The sequence below is a fragment of the Dendropsophus ebraccatus genome, chromosome 1 (genome assembly GCF_027789765.1).
Source record: "Dendropsophus ebraccatus isolate aDenEbr1 chromosome 1, aDenEbr1.pat, whole genome shotgun sequence".
In the NCBI taxonomy this organism is placed as follows: Eukaryota; Metazoa; Chordata; class Amphibia; order Anura; family Hylidae; genus Dendropsophus; species Dendropsophus ebraccatus.
Window position 1 is genome coordinate 109,630,400 of NC_091454.1, and position 22,182 is coordinate 109,652,581.

Here is a 22,182-nt window from a genome sequence, read left to right on the forward strand (position 1 = left end):
GCAAATACGGCCAGATAAAAACATTCAGGGGGGCGCATGCAGCCCGCGACCCGCAGTTTGGGGACCCCTGGTCTACGGCATACCTTCCTCCCTTGCTAAGTATTTCTGAAACAAACTGGTAGTTGTTTTAGTGACAAACAGTGAGTGCCCACAACTGTTTCTTTTTCACTTTATGGACTGCTATTACCAGTGTGTGAATGTTTCACCCACGTCTAACCTGTATTGGAATATGTTCTGAGTGTGTTATAACGTCTGGAGTTGGTGCCGGCTTACATTTACCACTATATATATTATAATACATTTTAGCGAGTAGACTTTGCAATTTCTTGAGGTTTACCGTGCTGGCCAAACCTAGAAAGTAACCTGATAATGCAGGCCATATTCCATGTCACTAGCCACGCTGTAAATGAGTGCCAATCTCCTAGGCTACAGAGCCTTATGGGGTCCTTTGCTGTACATCTCCTGTTATTTTTTGACATTTTAGTATTGATAGATTAGCCAATTGGGCCTTTGCTTGTTTGTCTGCTGATCGCTGGACCTTTTACATATCTGATCTGACAAATAATCGACCTGTGTAATAGGGCCTTAAAATTCTGTAATTATATATTAGCATTTTGTGTCAAGGACGAAACCATTGCATGGTTTCTTCATATTCAGTAGAATGTTAATTGAATTGTACGTTATTGCAAGTATTGTTCTGGATCTCTGAATTCATGCTTTTAAATTGTTCTCTCCGGGTAACTAGAATAGAGCTGCATGTTCTGTAAAAGAAAGCAGCATCAACACGATTCAATGAAACAATAATACACTTTACAAGTAACAGCATGCCAAAAGTCACACGTACATTGACTTTTCTGGAAAGTTTCTGCTTTAGTTAGATCATGATTTTCTGCTAATAAAAGAAGTAATCTGTTGTTCCTTCTGAAAATAAAAGAAATGAATCTATGCAGAGATGAAGCATCCAGTCATGCAGAAATTAAGCATGTTGCTTCCAAGGTAAGAATGCAACGGCCTTGCTGTCACTTAATGTTCAAAAAGACAAGCCTAGTAAAATGTCTACCTAAAACGCCTGACAGAATAATCTTTAGCAAACTAATGAAATTTGTCAGAATTCAAAAAGCATGCGTATACTGCAGTATTTTGTCTAGCTCCTGGCTAACAGAAAATCAAAAGTCCTTACCATCTGCAGAAAGATATGTTTCTGACTTTAGACTGGGGAGTTGTTAACATATCAGATGTAATTACGTCTCACTTTTACTTTTTGTAACTCAGAATTAATAGTTACATGAACTTCGTGTAAGGGGATTTATGCAAATGCATGAGAAGCGTGCATAAACATTTAATACGGCATGTTGGTATCCTCGGAAGTTACGTTTTATTCCAGAGAAATGTACCTGCTATTAGCATGCAGCTAGCAATAAATAATTTCATTATAGATTTAATTTACTCCTCAGTGAATTTAGTGATTCTCAGAAAAGTCAGATGTCTCGGCTGAACATCTACCCAGAGTGAATGGAACTAATCTAATTTCATGTGTGATATAAAGACGCTCAAGAAAAGTAACAGTGGTATTTACATTCACACAGTCATTCTCTGGGTAACTGTCGGGACAAATTAATTTTAATGGTTAATGCTGGTTTGTGTAATTTGGTCTGTGCACAGAATACACAACATCTTGGTCACAGCTAGACATTTCTTTCATGATGCAGTGCTTATTACTAGACTTACAATGCTATTTATGAATCTGCAGGGTCATTTTTAGCATTCTGGGTAATAGTCACATGCAAATAAATGAGTTGTAAGTCTTTATTAGTAAAAAGCTTCATTGACATGGCTGCAATATTATACAGCCCGAGTTGAACTTCACTAAAAGATTCTGTAGTGTTAAATTCCTCTGCTTTCTCTGTTTTGGCCATATTCAGTGACAGGTAAAGAATGTGATTATCTCCAGTCTGTGATTGGCTCAAAATGGTTTGTATCTTGCAGTCATAAAAGAATATCATACCAGCCATTTGTGTATGAGTTACTAATACAGTATGCCATGGTGTAAAACAAATGAGCAGTGTATTTAAGGGCCCTATTCCACCGGACGATTACCGTTTGCATAATCGTTAACAATTAACGATCTCAAACGACCGCTATTGCGAAAGACCTGAAAACGTTCACTCATTTCCATGGAACGATAATCGTTTCTTATGATCGTAATTGCGATAGTTTTTTTCGCTATTTATTCGCTATTGTGTTCGTATCTATTGTGAATGACCGAATGACGTCTTATTCAATGCAAATGATTTGCGAACGTTTTGCGAACGAGCAACGATAAAAATAGGTCCAGGTCTTATAAAGCGATCAACGATTTCTCGTTCGGTCGTTAATCGTTAACTACATTTCAACCGAACGATTATCGTTTAGATTTGAACGATTTAACGATAATCTGAACGATAATCGTCCGGTGGAATAGGGCCCTAAGACTGGTCACACATGCCTGGTTACCACGGAACTGGTACTGATCACTATATAAAATGCTTATTTTCCCCCAGAAACAGCATCACTGTTGTCCATGGGCCTTGTCTGGTATTTCATTTCAGTCCTGTTTACCTAAATGGGACTGAGCTTAAAAGTGAGACATACAGCAATCCATGGGCAGATTGTGTATTATTTCTGGGGAAAAATAAACACCTATTTGCTTATTCCAGGGACATTTTATGTTTCTGAAAATAAGCAAAATAAATACTATTTAAGGCAAAAATATGGCCGTATTTTGATAATTATGGCTGTAAATAATGATTGTGCTCTTTATGAATGGCCGTAATTATCAAAATACGGCCAGTTTTTCACCTCAAAAATGTAGTGTGAAAATAGCCTTAAAGAGGTTGTCCAGTGAAAATCTTATTCTTCAAATCAACTAGTGTCAGAAAGTTATTATAGTGCTTGAAAAGCATTATATTGTAATCCGTATTCTTCTTCTTCTTCTTCTTCTTCTTCTTCCGTTTCTTCTTCTTCTTCTTCTAGCTATTTTTCTGTGCGTAATACAGCCCGAACCGCTTTGCGCACAGACTCCGTTCAAACTGCGTTTTGAAGCCCTCGGCGGTGTGAGGTGTGCTATCTATTTTACGTTCGATCGGATTTGTTGTTTTTAAGAAATTTACGTTTAAAGACCCCGAATTTCCCATAGAAAATAATGGCCCATTGCAAATAATGGCCACACTCTAACCGCTAACAGCCAATCACAGCACATATGCAAATAGCTGAGATATAGCAGCCAATAGGAACTCTAAGGTCTTGTCAGGCATGTATCACACCATCTACAGTCACATGTCCACTATTGGCCAATAGAAGATGTAATATATGGAAGGTCCTTAACGAGATTGTCATGGTAACCGAGCAATGATCTTTACCATTTTCATAAATTTTTTGTTAATTATGTATATGTAAATAAAGGACTTTGTTATACTTCTAAATAATTGTGCAATTTTTTTCGGTTTTCTTTACCATTATAAGTAGCTCTTAATGGGACGGGACCCAAGTCGCTCTTAAAGGGACGGGACCCAAGTCGCTCTTAAAGGGACGGTACCCGAATCGCTCTTAAAGGGACCCAAGTCGCTCTACTTGGGTCCCTTTAAGAGCGACCCGGGTCCCTTTAAGAGCGACCCGGGTCCCTTTAAGAGCGACCCAGGTCCCTTTAAGAGTGAAATGGGTCCCTTTAAGAGTGACCTGGGTCCCTTTAAGAGTGACCTGGGTCCCTTTAAGAGTGACCTGGGTCCCTTTAAGAGTGACCTGGGTCCCTTTAAGAGCGACCTGGGTCCCTTTAAGAGCGACCTGGGTCCCTTTAAGAGTGAAATTGGTCCCTTTAAGAGCGAAATAGGTCCCTTTAAGAGCGAAATGGGTCCCTTTAAGAGCGATATGTGTCCCTTTAAGAGCGACCTGGGTCCCTTTAAGAGCTAAATATATCCCTTTAAGAGCAAAATGGGTCCCTTTAAGAGCGAAATGGGTCCCTTTAAGAGTGAAATTGGTTCCTTTGAGAGTGAAATTGGTCCCTTTAAGAGAGAAATTGGTCCCTTTAAGAGCGACCTGGGTCCCTTTAAGAGCAAAATGGGTCCCTTTAAGAGTGACCCAAGTCGCTCTTAAAGGGACGGGACCCAAGTCGCTCTTAAAGGGACGGTACCCGAATCGCTCTTAAAGGGACCCAAGTCGCTCTACTTGGGTCCCTTTAAGAGCGACCCGGGTCCCTTTAAGAGCGACCCGGGTCCCTTTAAGAGCGACCCGGGTCCCTTTAAGAGCGACCCAGGTCCCTTTAAGAGTGAAATGGGTCCCTTTAAGAGTGACCTGGGTCCCTTTAAGAGTGACCTGGGTCCCTTTAAGAGCGACCTGGGTCCCTTTAAGAGCGACCTGGGTCCCTTTAAGAGTGAAATTGGTCCCTTTAAGAGCGAAATAGGTCCCTTTAAGAGCGAAATGGGTCCCTTTAAGAGCGATATGTGTCCCTTTAAGAGCGACCTGGGTCCCTTTAAGAGCTAAATATATCCCTTTAAGAGCAAAATGGGTCCCTTTAAGAGCGAAATGGGTCCCTTTAAGAGTGAAATTGGTTCCTTTGAGAGTGAAATTGGTCCCTTTAAGAGAGAAATTGGTCCCTTTAAGAGCGACCTGGGTCCCTTTAAGAGCAAAATGGTTCCCTTTAAGAGTGACCTGGGTCCCTTTAAGAGCGAAATATGTCCCTTTAAGAGCGACCTGGGTCCCTTTAAGAGTGATCTGGGTCTCTTTAACAGCGAAATGGGTCCTTTAAGAGTGAAATTGGTTCCTTTAAGAGTGAAATTGGTCCCTTTTAAGAGCGACCTGGGTCCCTTTAAGAGCGACCTGGGTCCCTTTAAGAGCAAAATGGGTCCCTTTAAATTTAACCTGGGTCCCTTTAAGAGCAACCTGGGTCCCTTTAATAGCGACCTGGGTCCCTTTTAAGAGCGACCTGGGTCCCTTTAAGAGCAAAATGGGTCCCTTTAAATTTAACCTGGGTCCCTTTAAGAGCAACCTGGGTCCCTTTAATAGCGACCTGGGTCCCTTTAAGAGTGATCTGGGTCCCTGTTAGAGTGAAATAGGTCCCTTTAAGAGCAACCTTGGTCTCTTTAAGAGCAAAATGGGTCCCTTTAGGAGTGAAATTGGTCCCTTTAAGAGCGACCTGGGTCCCTTTAAGAGCAAAATGGGTCCCTTTAAGAGTGACCTGGGTCCCTTTAAGAGCGAAATATGTCCCTTTAAGAGCGACCTGGGTCCCTTTAAGAGTGATCTGGGTCTCTTTAACAGCGAAATGGGTCCTTTAAGAGTGAAATTGGTTCCTTTAAGAGTGAAATTGGTCCCTTTTAAGAGCGACCTGGGTCCCTTTAAGAGCGACCTTGGTCCCTTTAAAAGCGATCTGGGTCCCTTTAAGAGCGACCTGGGTCCCTTTAAGAGCGACCTGAGTCCTTTTAAGAGCGACCTGGGTCCCTTTAAGAGCAAAATGGGTCCCTTTAAATTTAACCTGGGTCCCTTTAAGAGCAACCTGGGTCCCTTTAATAGCGACCTGGGTCCCTTTAAGAGTGATCTGGGTCCCTGTTAGAGTGAAATAGGTCCCTTTAAGAGCAACCTTGGTCTCTTTAAGAGCAAAATGGGTCCCTTTAGGAGTGAAATTGGTCCCTTTAAGAGCGACCTGGGTCCCTTTAAGAGTGACCTGGGTCCCTTTAAGAGCGAAATATGTCCCTTTAAGAGCAAAATGAGTCTCTTTAAGAGCGACCTGGGTCCCTTTAAGTGCGAAATGGGTCCCTTTAAGAATGAAATTGGTCCCTTTAAGAGCGATCTGGATCCCTTTAAGAGCGACCTGAGTGTCTATAAGATTGATCTGGGTCCCTTTAAGAGCGAACTGGGTCCCTTTAAGAGCGACCTGGGTCCCTTTAAGAGCGACCTGGGTCCCTTTAAGAGCGACCTGGGTCCCTTTAAGAGGGACTTGGGTCTCTTTAAGAGCGAAATGGGTCTCTTTAAGAGCGACCTGGGTCCCTTTAAGAGCGAAGGCCAAGTTGCTCTTAAAGGGATGGGACCCAAGTCGCTCTTCAAGGGACGGCACCCAGAATTAAAGTTTCTCTTAAAAGGAAGTCACTGGTAAAGGGGCGCTCTTTTCAAGCACTATGTATTTACCTGGAAATGCAAATCTAGTATTATATTGTAATCCGTATTCTTCTTCTTCCAGCCATTTTTCTGCGCGTAATACAGCCTGCACCGCTTTGCGCACAGACTCAATTCAAACTGCGTTTCGAAGCCCTCGGCGGTGTGAGGTGTGCAGATATATCACAGCAAATATGCAAATAGCTGAAATATAGCAGCCAATAGGAACTCTAATGTCCCCAAATCGATCTTAAAGGGGCATTACATAAGTTGCTCTTAAAGGGACAGTACGCAAGTCACTCTTAAAGGAACGGCACCCAAGTCGCTCTTAAAGGGGCATTACATAAGTCGCTCTTAAAGGGGCATTACATAAGTTGCTCTTAAAGGGACGTTACCGAAGTCCCTCTTAAAGGGATGGTACCCAATTTGCTCTTAAAGGGACGGTACCTAAGTCTCTTTTAAAGGGACGGTACCCAATTCGCTCTTAAAGGGACAGTACGCAAGTAGCTCTTAAAGGGACAATACCCAAGTCACTCTTTAAGGGGCATTACATGAGTCGCTCTTAAAGGGATGGGAGTTAAGTTGCTCTTAAAGGGATGGGGCCCAAGTAGCTCTTAAAGGGACAACACCCAGGATTAAAGTTAAAAGGAAGTCACTGGTAAAGGGTCGCTCTTTTCAAGCACTATGTATTTCCCTGGAAATGCAAATCTAGTATAAATTTGTAATTTACTTCTATTAAAAAATCTCAAGTCTTCCCATACTTATCAGCTACTATATGTCCTGCAGGAAATGGTGTTTTATTTTCAGTCTGACACAGTGCTCTATGCTGATATCTCTGGCCGAGGCAGGAACTGTCCAGAGCAGGAGAGGTTTTCTATGAGAATATTCAGTTCTTGGTTATATGTGAATACAATACTACACTTACAGCAAGTGAGCACCACTAGTACAAATCTGGATTTATAAGTGCAATACTCTAACCATCCTCCATACTATTCCTGCCTGATGGAGGTAGTAATGCTGGTATCTGTATCTTATTAACCCCTTCCCTCCTAGGCATATTTTTGTTTTTTCCTCATCGGGTTTAAAAGGCCATAGCACTTGCATTTTTTCACCTACAGACCCACATGAGCCCTTATTTTTTGTGCAACTTAGTGTACTTTGCAATGGCAGACTTAATTTTTGCATAAAATATATTGCAAAACCAGAAAAAAATTATATGCACAGTGAAATTGAAAATAAAACACAATATTTTTTATTTGGGGTGGTTTTGTGTTTACGCCATGTGCCATATGGTAAAACTGACTTGTTATGCGTGTTCCTCAGGTTGTTACAATTACAACTATATGTAACATGTATAACTTTTATATTATTTGATGGCTTGTAAAAAATTAAAACCTTTAAAAAAAAAACTAAATGTTCTTTAAAATCGCTCTACAGAATGAGGAAGAAGATGATCGGAGGACACTTACAATAAAACTTGACTTTATTTTAAATATCTTAAAATCATTCCATTTTCTCTGGCGATGCAGACGCCAGCACCATGCGGTATAGCGTACGTGCCAGACAACGCACGCACACGAAACAGCTGTCACGTACGCTATACCGCAAGGTGCTGGCGTCTGCATCGCCGGAGAAAATTGAATGATTTTAAGATATTTGAAATAAAGTTTATGGTGAGTGCCCTCCGATCATCTTCTTCCTCATTCTGTATCATGATCGTATCTTCTGCTATTTGGGAGGAGCACCCCAATCATTGATATTTGGCAAGTCTACAGTAAAGAGGCACAATAATTAGACTGTGTTCACACATGCGATAGTGCCAAACACTGTGTCTATGTTTGGAAACTTTAAAATCGCTCTATTACTATGCTTATTGCGCTTTTATCCTTTGGTCTATGGGGCTGTGTGAGGTGTCATTTTTTGCGCCATGATGTGTAAGTTCTATCGGTACCTTACTTGCGTATATGCAACTTTTTGATCACTTTTTATCACAACTTTTCTGAATTTGATGCGACCAAAAATGCGCAATTTTGCACTTTGGGATTTTTTTGCGCTTACGCTGTTTACCGTGCGAGATCAGGAATGTTATCATTTAATATTTCGGGCAATTACGCGGCGATGTCAAATATGTTTATTTATTTTTATTTATAAAATGGGAAAAGGGGGGTGATTTAAACTTTTATTAGGGGAGGGGATTTTTTATTAATAAAAAACACTTTTTTTTTTTTAACTAACAGTAATTAGAAGCCCCCTGGGGGACTTATATATACACAGCACTGATCTCCCATTAAGATCAATGCAGCCCATCTAAATAGATTGCTGAGCCGGGATCAGCGTCATTCCGACGCTGAGCCCCAGCTGGCTCGGTACACCGGATCTCCCCCTCGCGATCGCATCGCGGGGGGGAGATCCAGCCGCTAGACACCAGGGACAGGGGGACACAAGATAGTTAGAGGCAGCTGTCATGTTTGACAGCTGCATCTAACTGTCCTAATTAGCGGGCGCGGCCGATCGGCGGCACCCGCTGTTAGCCGCAGTCCTTTGCTGCAGTGAGCAGCCGGGATCCCGGCGGTTCAGAGCGGGGCCACGGCGCGGCCCCTCTCTGAACCTCCCCCCCCCCCCCCGGAAGGGAAGGGGTTAAAGACATTACAAATCTATATAACTTTCTGACACCAGCTGATTTGAAAGAAAAAGATTTTCACTGGACAACCTCTTTTAAAGTTCCCAGATGTTGATAAGCATGTAAAATATGACAACACTGAAATTTTAATAAATAAAAAAGAAATTTAGATAAATAAATAAATAGACTGAAGTTGGGAAATTTCTCATACTAGTCAGGTAAAAGCTATCCTAAAATTCTTCAAAAATGGATTACTTTATTAGAAAGTATAGTGTGTTTTTTTTGACAGCTTCTCAATTTTCAGTTTGTTTAAATGGCATCACACTTAAAAAAGAGAAGAGAAAGTGTTCATTGCTTTGTGTTCTTGGATTGTTACAAGGGGTGTAAAACTAGATTGAAGTGACAACAGAATTTGCCATTACCATTAGTGCAAATTACTTTCTCATTTTGATCTTAAGTGTGCTATGCCTTAAAAAAACAGTATAAGCAAAATGGTATAATTCGACATAGAGATTAACACAGGCATAAAACAGTTGGATTCCAATAGGAAGTTCAATTGGTTGTGAATTTAGAAATTACAGATGTATATTTCTTAACGTTAAATAGATTATTTTATGGTGCGTTCTGTGTATGCAGTATAGATTCACTCTTGGGCTAGTATTTGTCATACTTATGAAATGTTTCATCCCTGCAGATGTAGAGTACAGTATATCAATGCTGTTTGTTTTCATATTCGAACAATCTTTCACAGTTTAAAGTGAACATTGAAAGAGGTATAAAAGCCCTTGGTATGAGTTATAACAGTAAATTATAAACAGGCTTACTGGAAAGAACGTGTAACTCACATGATCCCTTTTAACCAATCAGCAGCTCTGAAAAGGGTCATGTCATTCAGTCATGTGAATCTAGAAATAGAAAATGTGTGTCAAATGATCTTTGTAAAGCTGTTCATGTTAGGGATGGTTAATGTATGTAATAACATTCGCTAATGCAAAAGTATATTTACACAATGGATTTTTCCATGGCAGAACCCCAAGCTACTCTACGTGACATTTGACATTTTTCCACAATGTGGATTTAAAAACTGCATTGGAAACAGCCTTCTTCATATACACTATTGAACAAAAAATAATGCACACAGATATGTATTGTGATTTGATTAGACAATGGATCTCACCAGAAGAGGGTGTAAAAGTGCTTCTCCTGCTGCTCTATAAAAAGGCTTTGATTGTTGACTGCTAGAGATGCCTCCATTGTGCACTTAAAGTGACTTTGTACCCACAATCTGCCCCCCCCCCCCCCCCCAAACCACTTGTACCTTCGAATAGCTGCTTTTAATCCAAGATCTGTCCTGCCATCCGTTCGGCAGGTGATGCAGTTATTGTCCTAAAAAAAATACTTTAAAATTTGAAGCCCCGTGCCAAACGGGAGTATCTGTGCCCTAACTTTGCACCACCCCTCTGTCCCTCCTCCCCACCCTCTTCATCATTAGGAATGCTTCAGGCATTCATGCCTCATATTCCCCACCTGTGGCAGCCCGGCACATGGGCTGGATCGTTAAGGACCTGTGCAATGTTCAGCATGTTCAGAATGTTTCAGTGGCATTTCTAATGATGAAGAGGGTGGGGAGGAGGGACAGAGGGGGTGGTGCAAATTTAGGGCGCAGATACTCCAGTTTGGCACAGGCTTCAAATTTAAAAGCATTTTTTTAGGACAATAACTGCATCACCTGCCGAACGGACCACAGGACAGATCTTGAATTAAAAGCAGCTATCCGAAGGTACAAGTGGTTTGCCTAGTCGACAGACTTTCAAATTGGTGCATCACTGGACTGAGAAAAGTAGAGGGGTTGATTTGGCAAATTGCCTATCATCTGGGCCATTATGACCAAGCTAAGAGGTGTTGGGGACAGTGGTTACGTGAGGACAAGCTCACACAGCAAACAATCTGTAGATGGCCCAGTGATGCCACAAGTAGTTTTCTGGATCTGCCAACAAGCACCCCCAGCTTCCACAGCTACCACGTTTCACCGAAAATTAGACTGTGCCTTATATTATTTTTTGCCCTTTGCCCCCGGCTCTTAACCCCAACTCAGCCTTCGGCTCTTTCCCACTTCTCTCCCCCCACGGCTCTCAACCCCGACTCTCCCCCAGGCTAAGTCCCTGGCTTTACCTTACGGCTCACTCACCAACCTAGAAGAGGATCAGGAACGTGCAGGGATGTATGGTGGGGCATATGGTGTAGCGTGCGATGGGTGACATGCCGCAGGCCAGCGCCAGTGTTGATGGTCCACAAGGGCAGGGGCTGTTGATGGGCTAAGTCTAGGGAAGGGGCTAAAGAGAGTGGCTGGGGCCCTGCTTGTCTAACATACCATCCCCCTGCCTGTCACCTCAGCTACTGTGTCAGTACAGTAAGGGTGGTATTATTATTTTTAATCATTTAGCAAGGGCTGCAAAGACATCGTTAGTAAAGTCCATGCATGCCTTGCCCTTTAACTGTATTCTTTACCTGTTTAGGGTCTCACTGTTTTTCTGCCCTTTGCTCGCTTCCCGGAACCGCCACTGTAGCTGCAGACCAGCTTTTAGGTTACAGTGGTAGTTCTTGGAAGCGAGCAGAGGGCAGAAGAACACTGTGACTGTGGACAGGTAATGTATACAGTTTATTATTTTCTTTGTCAACGGCTGATTTCTATTACATGGAGCGATAAGTGGCTGAATCAGCCTTATTCATTTGATTACCGCTCCGTGTAATAGGGTCCTAAGCTAGGTGGTTTAAACGAGTGCTTCTCAAACTGTGAGGCGGGCCTCACCAGTGAGGTGCCCCCTAGTTGTTGGTGAGGCCCACCTGGGGAGCCAGTTTTCACAAAAGTAACTATGATCTGCACAGTCCTCCAAAATCTCCATTTTAGCAACATTATTAATTTATTTTGTACTTGCTTTATTGGTATATAGAGCTTGGGAGATGGGTGAAAGCTAGCCCTAGCATTATTTTCAGCTTTAAATGGACTTTAACCACAGATGGTCAGTCTGATGAGGCCCAGGCATTGCCTTGGTCTGTTGGGTGAGGCTTCAGTAGAAATTATTTGAGAAGCACTGGTTTAAACCAAGGTTACTGTATGGAGGCAGTCACCAGGATGACAGGCAGGAGCATAATAGTTTGTGCAACCAAGCAAAGGACAGAAGATTATTATCATTCTTGCATGTGACGCCAAGGCAAAGGGATTCTGTTACATTACAGTTAGGCCTCATTCACATTTTGCGGATCCGCATTTTTTTTAAGAAAGTTATAACACATTGTTTTGAATAGGGTTATTCACACGTCTGCACTTAACCCCTCCGCAATTGCGTTCAGCAAGAAAAAACAAAAAAGAACATGCTGAGGTGTGGATCAGCAATTGTGGAAAGGGTCACTGTCTACAATGTAGTGGTCCATAAATTGCGGACCACTACACTGCTGTGAACATTATATTTATGCTTAAACATTTCATTATCAAACACTTGAAGGCAAATGCCATGGTGGCAAAACCCATTTAACAGGATGGCATCTTAGAATTTGTATCCTAAAAATAGGCCATTTTTTTCTCATAAATCATTGTCTAGTCAAATATTATTATTATTATTGTAACTGGGAGAAACAGAATATATTAAGGTCCATTGTCTAGAGTGAAAGAAACCTTTTAGTTTTGATAAAATTCCTTTTTCGAACTGATGCTACGAAAACAAATAAAATGGATCTTCTTGATTTTCCTAAAAACAGTGGTAGAATTGAAAACATAAACTATGTTTTATGTCTTCTGACCCTTAAGTGTTGTTTCCCATTGGACGCTGGAGAGCTGATGACATTAGATTGTACCTTGTATTAAACATAAGAAAAGTAAAATATCTTTTTAATTCATATTAAATGCTTTAAAGCATTCACAGAAAGCATTGTACTAAGAAGCTTTTTCTGTATTTTAAAAGTCAGTTCTGTCTTCTGTGTGATGCAGGTAAACACATTAAATTGACAGAACGCATAAACTAAAAGCTTCTATACACTTCTATTTTTATATTGTACCTGGTAGGAACATAAAATGACTGGGACGATGTGAAAAGTGTACATAGCAGGGTAGTCAAGAAAAAATGATGAATTTATTGAAAGTTACATGATCAATTCAAGATCTGAAAAAGCCTTTGGCAGTACATGCACATCTTCTCTCTGTCCTATGTGGTGCCCTCCTGCTCTTCTTTTGTGTAAATAGTGTTTTCTGGATGCCAGCCTCAGTGCTCTATCTCTGACAATGGGTGTAGCATCCAAGAAACTTATTTACAACTATAAAAAAGAAGGCAGGCAGAGCTGTGTGTGCAGTGCCAACACAGCTCTGCTATGCTCTTCTGTCTGTACTGCTGATCAGCAGAGTGGGTTCTGCACTGCCTGTCTGACTGTTCTTCTCCTGGTCCTGGGCCCTGCCTTTTGCAACAGCTGGGGAGCCAAGGTTCCCTACGCCAATCTATAAAGCACCTGTATCTGTATATACAGCGACCATGATACAAGAGTCATTTTTCTAAATTATTTCTATTTTGAATTTGGTGATGGAATACCTTACTGGAGGTATTGCTGCTGCTGTTGTCTCCGCTGCTGAGTGGAGTTGATCGAACCTCGGGAAATCCTAGGTTCGATCGAACTCGAACATTCGCGAACCTGCCGCATTTGATTGCTAATGTCTTACCAGTTGGTGGTGAAGTAGGAGACAGCCCGAGTACCACCTGAAATAGTCAATGGGCTGAATCCCGGAATTTCAGGCGGTACCTGGGCAGTCTCCTCCTTCCCCATGGACCGGTAAGGCATCAGCAATCAAAAGCGGCAGGTTCGTGAATGTTCGAGTTCGATCGAACCTAGGATTTCCCAAGGTTCGATCAACTCTACTGCTGAGCGTACCTGTGCATTAGGAGACAGCACAACAGAATCACATTACACTGGGTGTCACACTGGAGATAGATTAAGAAGCTTCGCCTCCTAATTCACAGGTACAGACAGCAGGGAGTGGAGACAACGGCGCCTCCTCAGGTACAGACAGCAGGGAGCAGAGACAACTGCACCTCCTCAGGTACAGACAGCAAGGAGCAGAGACAACGGTGCCTCCTCAGGTACAGACGGTAGGGAGCAGAGACAACTGCACCTCCTCAGGTACAGACAGCAAGGAGCAGAGACAACGGTGCCTCCTCAGGTACAGACGGTAGGGAGCGGAGACAACGCCGCCTCCTCAGGTACAGAAACAGGGAGCGGAGACAACGGAGCCTCCGTTAAGGTACAGTACTTAGGGACCAGATTTTAAATGGGAAAAATGGAAGTACTTTAAAGGGTTCGTTCACATCAGCGTTTGACCATCCGGCACCATTCCGTCTACCTTTTCCGTTTTGGAGTAAGCAAAACGGAAACTGGCGGATCCGTTAAAATCCCCATAGACTCCCATGATATTTTAGTGTGCTCCGTTTGCCCTTATTGTGCTCCGTTTGCATGCAATCCGTTCAAGATCCGTTTTTTTGAACGGAGGAAAAAATAGTGTTTGCAGTAATTTTCTTTCCGTTTCAAAAAACGGATCACGAACGGAAAGTGGCTTTCCGTTTTTTTTTACATTGTAGTCAATGAGGACAGATCTAAAACGGAAGGTATTTCCGTTCACATCCATTTGTTTTCATCCGTTTATGCACTGAGCATGCGCAGAAGCAGCAAGAAACCAAAGAAGAAAAATAAACTGATAGAAAAACGGATGCTGACTGATGCAAACGGATGCAAACTGATGTACAAAAGTCAGTTTTTTTAAGCCAAAATACGAACGGACCATTAAAAAAAATGAACATTTTGCAATCAGTTTGCATCAGTCTGCTCATCAGTTTATGCTCATCCATTTAATTAATATTGACGGATCCGTTAGAAAAAAAGAAAAATGCTGATGTGAATGTAGCCAAAAAATGCTGATTGGGCCCAGAGCTGCCTGATGATCATTCTTCATAAAAACATTTCAGGTACACAGTAATACTAGTGCTGCCAGTAGAGATGAGCGAATCGCTCATCTGAACAATCACTTATCCAAACTTCATATAAAAAAAAAAAATATATATATATACATATATATATACTGTATATGTTATATACCAGCAGTAAAGGGTTACTGCGCACACCATGGGGGGGAGGGAGCGCCAAATTTAATCTTTTCCCTGGGTGCAGGAGAGCCTAGCTACAGCTCTGGGGGAAGCAGCAAGCAAGTGGCCAGAGGAGGAGGCCCAAGGTAGATGGCAGGATGGTGCAGCAGAGAATGTGATGAAACGGTATGATATATTATGCTGGGTAATAACTGTCATTACAGAGACTCTCCTGCACCCAAACACAGACTGAGCTGAACAGTTGAGTGGTTAAATCAGATTTTCATATCGTGGCAAGTTTGGTATGTGGTCATGTGGGATCGCACAGCATCATGTAAGTGATTGAAGTAATAGGTGGCCATCTGTAGCAGTTTCAAAAAATCCTTCCAGTTCACTGATGTTGTGTGATGATGGCAGCCTGACAAAGTTACTTTTGGACATGGGACTATAAGTCGTCGTCATGTAGCACTAGCCTAAGACAATCACATCCAAAACCGCTGTCTTGAAGAAATATAAACACCCCCCCCCCCAAAAAAAAAAAAAGCTAAAAAAAAAAATAATACAGCTACATTAACAGAAAACTGAAAAATAAATAGTTATAGGGTTCAAACCCACTTGCCGGATCTGCAGCGAGTCTCCTTGCTGCGTTTTTGCAGCGAGACTTGCTGCAGATCCCAGCCCTATACTTTCATTAGCAGAGAAACTCGCAGCAGGGATGTACATCCCTGCTGCGATTTTGTCTGCAGCCCTCCCCATTAACCCCCTAGCCGCCGGACATTTTACATTACCGGGTCCCCGTTCCTGCTTGCTTCGGGGCTCCTGGTGTCTTCACAGCCCGCCTGGCCAATCAGTGCGCTGCTGCGGGGCAGCGCACTGATTGGCCGGGCAGAACGTGCCGGGAGCCGCTGAAGCAAGCAGGAGCGGGGACCAGGTAATGTATATCCTGCCCGCCCCCCCTGCAGCCCTGATCGCCCCCCGGCCGCATGATCGCCCCCCGCAACCCCCCGGCCGCATGATCGACTCCTGCAGCCCCGATCGCCCCCAGCCCCCGGCCACATGATCGCCCCCCGCACCCCCCGGCTGCACGATTGCCCCCCCGCAGCCCCCTGCAGCCCCGATCGCCCCCAGCCCCCGGCTGCATGATTGCCCCCCGCACCCCCCGGCCGCACAATCGCCCCCCGCAGCCCCCGGCCGCACGGGCTGCGGGGGGCAATCGTGCGGCCGGGGGCTGCGGGGGGGGATCGTGCGGCCGGGGGCTGCGGGGGGCTATCGTACGCCCGGGGAGGGGGGCGGGGGGCGATCATGCGGCCGGGGGCTGGGGGCGATCATGCGGCCGGGGGCGATCGGGGCTGCAGGGGGGCGGGCAGGATATACAATACCAGGTCCCCGCTCCTGCTTGCTTCGGCGGCTCCCGGCACGTTCTGCCCGGCCAATCAGTGCGCTGCCCCGACGCAGCGCACTGTTTGGCCGGGCGGGCCGTGAAGACACCAGGAGCCCCGAAGCAAGCAGTAACAGGGACCCGGTAATGTATAATGTCCGGCGGCTAGGGGGTTAATGGGGAGGGCTGCAGACAAAATCGCAGCAGGGATCTACATCCCTGCTGCGAGTTTCTCTGCTAATGAAAGTATAGGGCTGGGATCTGCAGCGAGTCTCGCTGCAAAAACGCAGCAGGGAGACTCGCTGCAGACCCGGCAACTGGGTTTGTACCCATAAGGTATAATTTTAGTTTCTTGAGTTTTTAGGAAATTTCTGTAACTAAAAATTCATACTGTGCATCAGAATGGAGTTGTGCATGGATTACTGCATGTAAATAAGCTCTCCTCCAGAAGTTATTTCCAATAGGTGGAACTAGACACATCTTTCTTTTTTTTTGAAGGAGAGCTGATTTACATATTCCTTTCCACATGAAGCATTGCATGGCCTGTAATTCTCTCTTGAGTACTGCAAACACCAATTAGATATGGGACAGTTGCAAACAATTTATCAACATATCTGCTATGTATTATGATACCATAAAGCTATAATTACCAAAACTAAACATAGTATATTAGATAAGCACAAAACATAGGATGTTGGAGGACATAGAATGTTGATGTAAGATGTTGGATGTGTTATTTAGAAATAGAATTGAATGTCATGATATAGTATTATTATGTACAGCATCTGAAGCCTTTCATCAAATAATTTGCTGCTTTTACTCTTCCAGGTCTGACATTTGACATATATGCCTGTAAAATCCATAATATTATCGGGCCCTTCATCACTGCATTGGATGCAATAAAGTGATTTGGTGTACCTTTATCATACTGGATAAGAAATGTCTGTCCATTAAGGTATGTCAAGCTGCTTTAATCATTTAGGGAAGTTGCGTTCCATATCTATTTAACTGAAATGTTATTTGCTAGAAATATGCTTTAGAACTTTGCCAAGTGAAAGTGATTTCACATTTTTCCTTTCAAAATAATACATTTAGAACAATAATGAACTATGCCACATCCTCTGCAAGCTCCATTAACAGTATGTATAAAAAAACATCTTTAAGTGTCTTCTAAATTGTTGTATAATGGAGGAAAATTATATTCAAGTGTACAAAAACTTTTATCCTGCATTAGCTGTACAGCTAAATTGTAAGTTGCCTTAGTTCTCTTTGTATTTGAGTAAGTAATACTGTTTTACTACAGTGAATGTATGTGCTAATAAGTACAAAAAAAAGCTGTTATACAGTATGTATTACACATTGTATACAGTCTGTCTATACTACTGTATTATTAGCATTAGTTAGTCATAGATAGATAAGTGATTATACTTGAGGTGAATGGAAGATTCTGTGCCATATACCTTCCCCCTCTATTGGAATAAAACTCACATACTCACTCTTTGGTGTAAATTGATATAACTTTATAAATACTTTATAAATAGCATAGTATATAATATCTGAACAAGTGACATTCCTGTGAACAAATACAATAATAATACAACTAATACAATAAACAAAGTTTAACCCCTACAGGTAAATTCACACGGGCGTATCCGCTGCGGATTTCATGCCAAAAATTTGCAACAAAATATGCTGTGGATACCTCCCCTGTCACTTCCAATGTGATTACATACTTGCAGCGGGATTGTCATTCCGCTGCCAGTATGTAAGTCCCGGACCCATTAACCCCTGCCGCCTGGGTTGATACATTACCTGCACCACGATCCGGCCGCATCTGAGGCTCGCGGCTCCCGGAGGTCCCATGCAGCCAATCAGTGCACGGGCCAGCCACAGTCACTGATTGGGAAGCGGCTGGATCGTGGTGCAGGTAATGTAACTTGATATTTAAAAGGCCACAGCACTTGCATTTTTTTGCATAGAGACCCATATAGGCCCTTATTTTTTGCAAAACTTAAAAAATTTGTTACATTTTTTCTGGATTTGATGCAACCAAAAATGTGTAAGTTTGTACTTTGCGCTTAGGCTGTTTACCGTGTGAGATCAGGAATGTGATTATTTAATAGTTCAGGCGAATATGCATGCAGCGATACCAAATATGTTCATTTATTTATTTGTTTATATTTATATTTATAAAATGTTGAAAGGGGATGATTTAGACTTTTATTAGGGGAGGGGATTTTTTATTAATATTTTTTTTTTTACTTTTCTTTTACCATTAACTAGAAGTCCTCCTGGTGGACTTCTATATACACTTCTCTCATAGAGATCAATGCTGTGTACGTACACAGCAATCATCATAAAATCAGTGATACATTGATCTGGCCTGCTGCAGACCAGAGCAATGTATTGATGAGATTAGTATATCCGACACACCAGCTTTTATACTAGTTAGGTGAAAAATTTTCATTCTGACTATTCTACTTCCATATTATCATGAAAAAATGCACTCTATCCCTTAGCCAATGAAACAGTAACATGTGCTCCACACTGAATACCTGCCCATAGCCTGCTGCATGACAGTGACAGTGCAGTACTGTTGTGGTAACTTGCATTTTTCAGGCTGGGTTCACACTATGTATATTTGAGGCTGTATTTGGTCCTCATGTCAGGTCCTCATAGCAACCAAAACCAGGAGTGGATTGAAAACACAGAAAGGCTCTGTCCACACAATGTTATAATTGAGTGGATGGCCGCCATATAACGGTAAATAACTTCCATTATTTCAATACAACAGCCGTTGTTTTAAAATAACAGCACATATTTGCCATTAAATGGCGGCCATCCACTCAATTACAACATTATGTGAACAGAGCCTTTCTGTGTTTTCAATCCACTCATTGTTTTGGTTGCTATACAGCCTCAAATATACGTAGTGTGAACATAGCCTTACAGTGGTTTTCAAAATTGTGGTAAAAAAATGCAATTTTACTGTGATTTGCATAGCCATGGTAAAATGTGGCATTTCTTTTATCACAGTTAAATTCTATCCTTAGTAGAAACAAGCATACAAGATACAGTCTTTCTCACAAGACTCCGTGAGTGCTGCAGATTCTTCTTTAGGGTATGTGCACACTATGGCAACCCGATGGAAAACCGGGTTCAGCAGCTTACACTTGCTTGTGGATTCTGGTGGCTGTGTGCGTCTCTGCCCGTGCTATAGACTCCATTCTATGCACGGGCGGATTCCACCGTCCGTCCAAAGAAAGAACAGGTTCCGGACGGGATTCCACGCAGCCGCACAAAAAACTCACGTCAATTTTGTGTGACCACTATTCATTGAATAGTGGCCGAACAAAATTAACTGTGCAGACAATGTAAAATGCAGCTCTGGCTGTACTTTGCATTGTCTCCTATGGTTAATTGGAACGTGGGAACACCTGACTGTGTCTGTATTACAATTCCAAAGAAATGTTTATCTAGCAGGTACTGCAGTACCGGCTGGGGTGACCCTAACAGACAGCGGCTGCTCTATGACATGGCTGTGTCACAGAACGGCCGCTGTCTTACAAAGTGTGAACATGGCCTTACTCTGCAATTGAATATGGACTAATTCTCTTCCTTGTGTAAAGGAAGAGAGGACAGGCAAAACAGTCAGTGCCTCCCTGCTGGATATTAACATCAGCTCTACACATCATTGAATGCTACCAATAAGTTGGCATATCTCTTTAAATAATTTATGTTTTAGCCTGAAACCATTAAAATGTATTTGACTTAATTTGAAACACTTGTTCTATTGTTACCACTAGCTTTTTATTCGTCTCATCCCACTGTATTGTTTTATGCTGTTTACTGGGTTTTTAAAAACCTATAAATAAAATTGAAAGCTTTATAGTGATCTATTTATTTATTATCTATATTATAACTACAGTATTTTTCTAATAAAAGTCAAAAGAAACCCTGCAGTTCAGCATAATGCTCTGCATGCTACCCTCTTAGATTTGTATATCCAATATCTATTCTTCTTTAAACTCTGAGCTATAACTAACTGCATAATTGTCATTGTTTGTTGACATCTGTATATTATTATTTGTGGTCTGATACACTGAAGAAAGACTGAAGCTTCATAACTTAGTGATACACATAGAAAGATTTTCCTCTGCCTTCCAGGAAGTGTTCATGAATGATGCCGTAATAAAGAACAATTGAGAACAGATATAACAAAGCATCTGCCTAAAATAAATTTACTATTTAAAAGAACCCTCTTGAACATATGTGGGTACATATTATATTTGTTCCATTATATGTGGCAGCATGATGAATTGGAATGTGGTGGTCTTTTGGAGCCTGACCAAAAGAGTAATGTAAACACTACACGTCTGGGGCATGGTTATGTACCAGAACATTACTCTTATTTTAGCATTCTCAACTGGAAAATTATTATTGATGTGCAATGCAACAATTACCTCTTTAAGATTTTAATGCCACAACTACAGTATAGAAGCAATTAAAATCACACATATAGAAAAGATAATCCAGTTGGAACAGTTAAAGGGAACCAGTCAGCCCAATTGGGGCATGTATAAAGCTCTGAGCAGGCCGCTGCGGCACCAGAAGCTACCGTAGAAAAGGAGGTTTTATTTCCCAGGTGTGTGGCAGGCAGAGGTGTGCAGGTAGTCATCTGGGCGGCTCCTCGCCCGTGTCTAGTCACCGATCTCTGCCTGTCAGTGTGCTCAGAGGGGATAATTGACAGGCAGAGAGGCCCATTACTGTCACGGAGCTGCCCAGATGACTACCTGCCGCCTCTTTTTCCTGCACACCCAGGGAATAAAAGTTAATTTTCTCCCATATAAAACAGTTTTAATTGAAAATTCCTTTTTTTTTTAAGGGGTGGGGGTTAAAAGCTAACTCCACCACATTTGCTTTTTTATGTTTTTAACAGGAAACAGTTATTACTAATCAGTCACATACTTAAAAAAAAAGGCACAACTTAATTGAATTCCTGGTTATAACAAATATGACAATTACATTCATTTACTGAGCTTTTTATATTACAATCAGTAATCAGTTTCACTAGAATTTCCCTTGGAAAGTATAATAGAACAGATTTGATGTATTGTGATGTTTGGTTCAAGCTTGTAGATTCTATTGTCAACAAACATATTTCATAGTGTAAATTGTCTCTAGGCTCTATAGTATATGTGTCCCCTCTTTAATTATAATTCAGGCTGATGGCAAAAACTCAAATGCCAGCTTGCTTATTTGTGCCAATTTTAAAATAAGTTGATGTGGTCTTAATGCACAATCAACAGCATGTTGTGAATTTAAATTATGCCTCCATTATAGAGCTAAAGTAAATAGAGGATATTTAAATTAGATATCTAAAGAAAGAGAATCACAAATGCTTTGCCAATGTTGATTGAATTGATGTTTTGTATACTGTAGACAAATTTCAAAATCTTAATGTATTTGGCAAAAGGAAAACATTTATTTAAAAAGACGGTTCTGTGGTCTTTAAAGGGGAAGCCCGGGCCTAATAATTTTAGAATATGTTATTGCCCAACAAAAGTTATGAAAATTACTAATAGACACTTATTATGGGAAATGCACCTATAGTGCATTTTCCCTGCACTTACTACTGCATGGTGTGTTCAGGTCTCTGTAAAGTTGGTGATGTCACGTCACATAAACTGCCAACACCTGCTGCAGCGGTGGGACAGCCTGGGGCAGCAGGTGTTGGCAGTTTATGTCACGTGACATCACCAACTTTATAGAGACCTGAACACGTCATCCTCTAGTAAGTGCAGAGGCCATGCACTATAGGTGCGTTTTCCATAATAAGTGTCTATTAGTAATTTTCATAGCTTTTGTTGGCCAATAACATATATTAAAATTATTTTGCCCAGACTTCTCCTTTAACTACTACTCACATAACAATCTGTATAAAT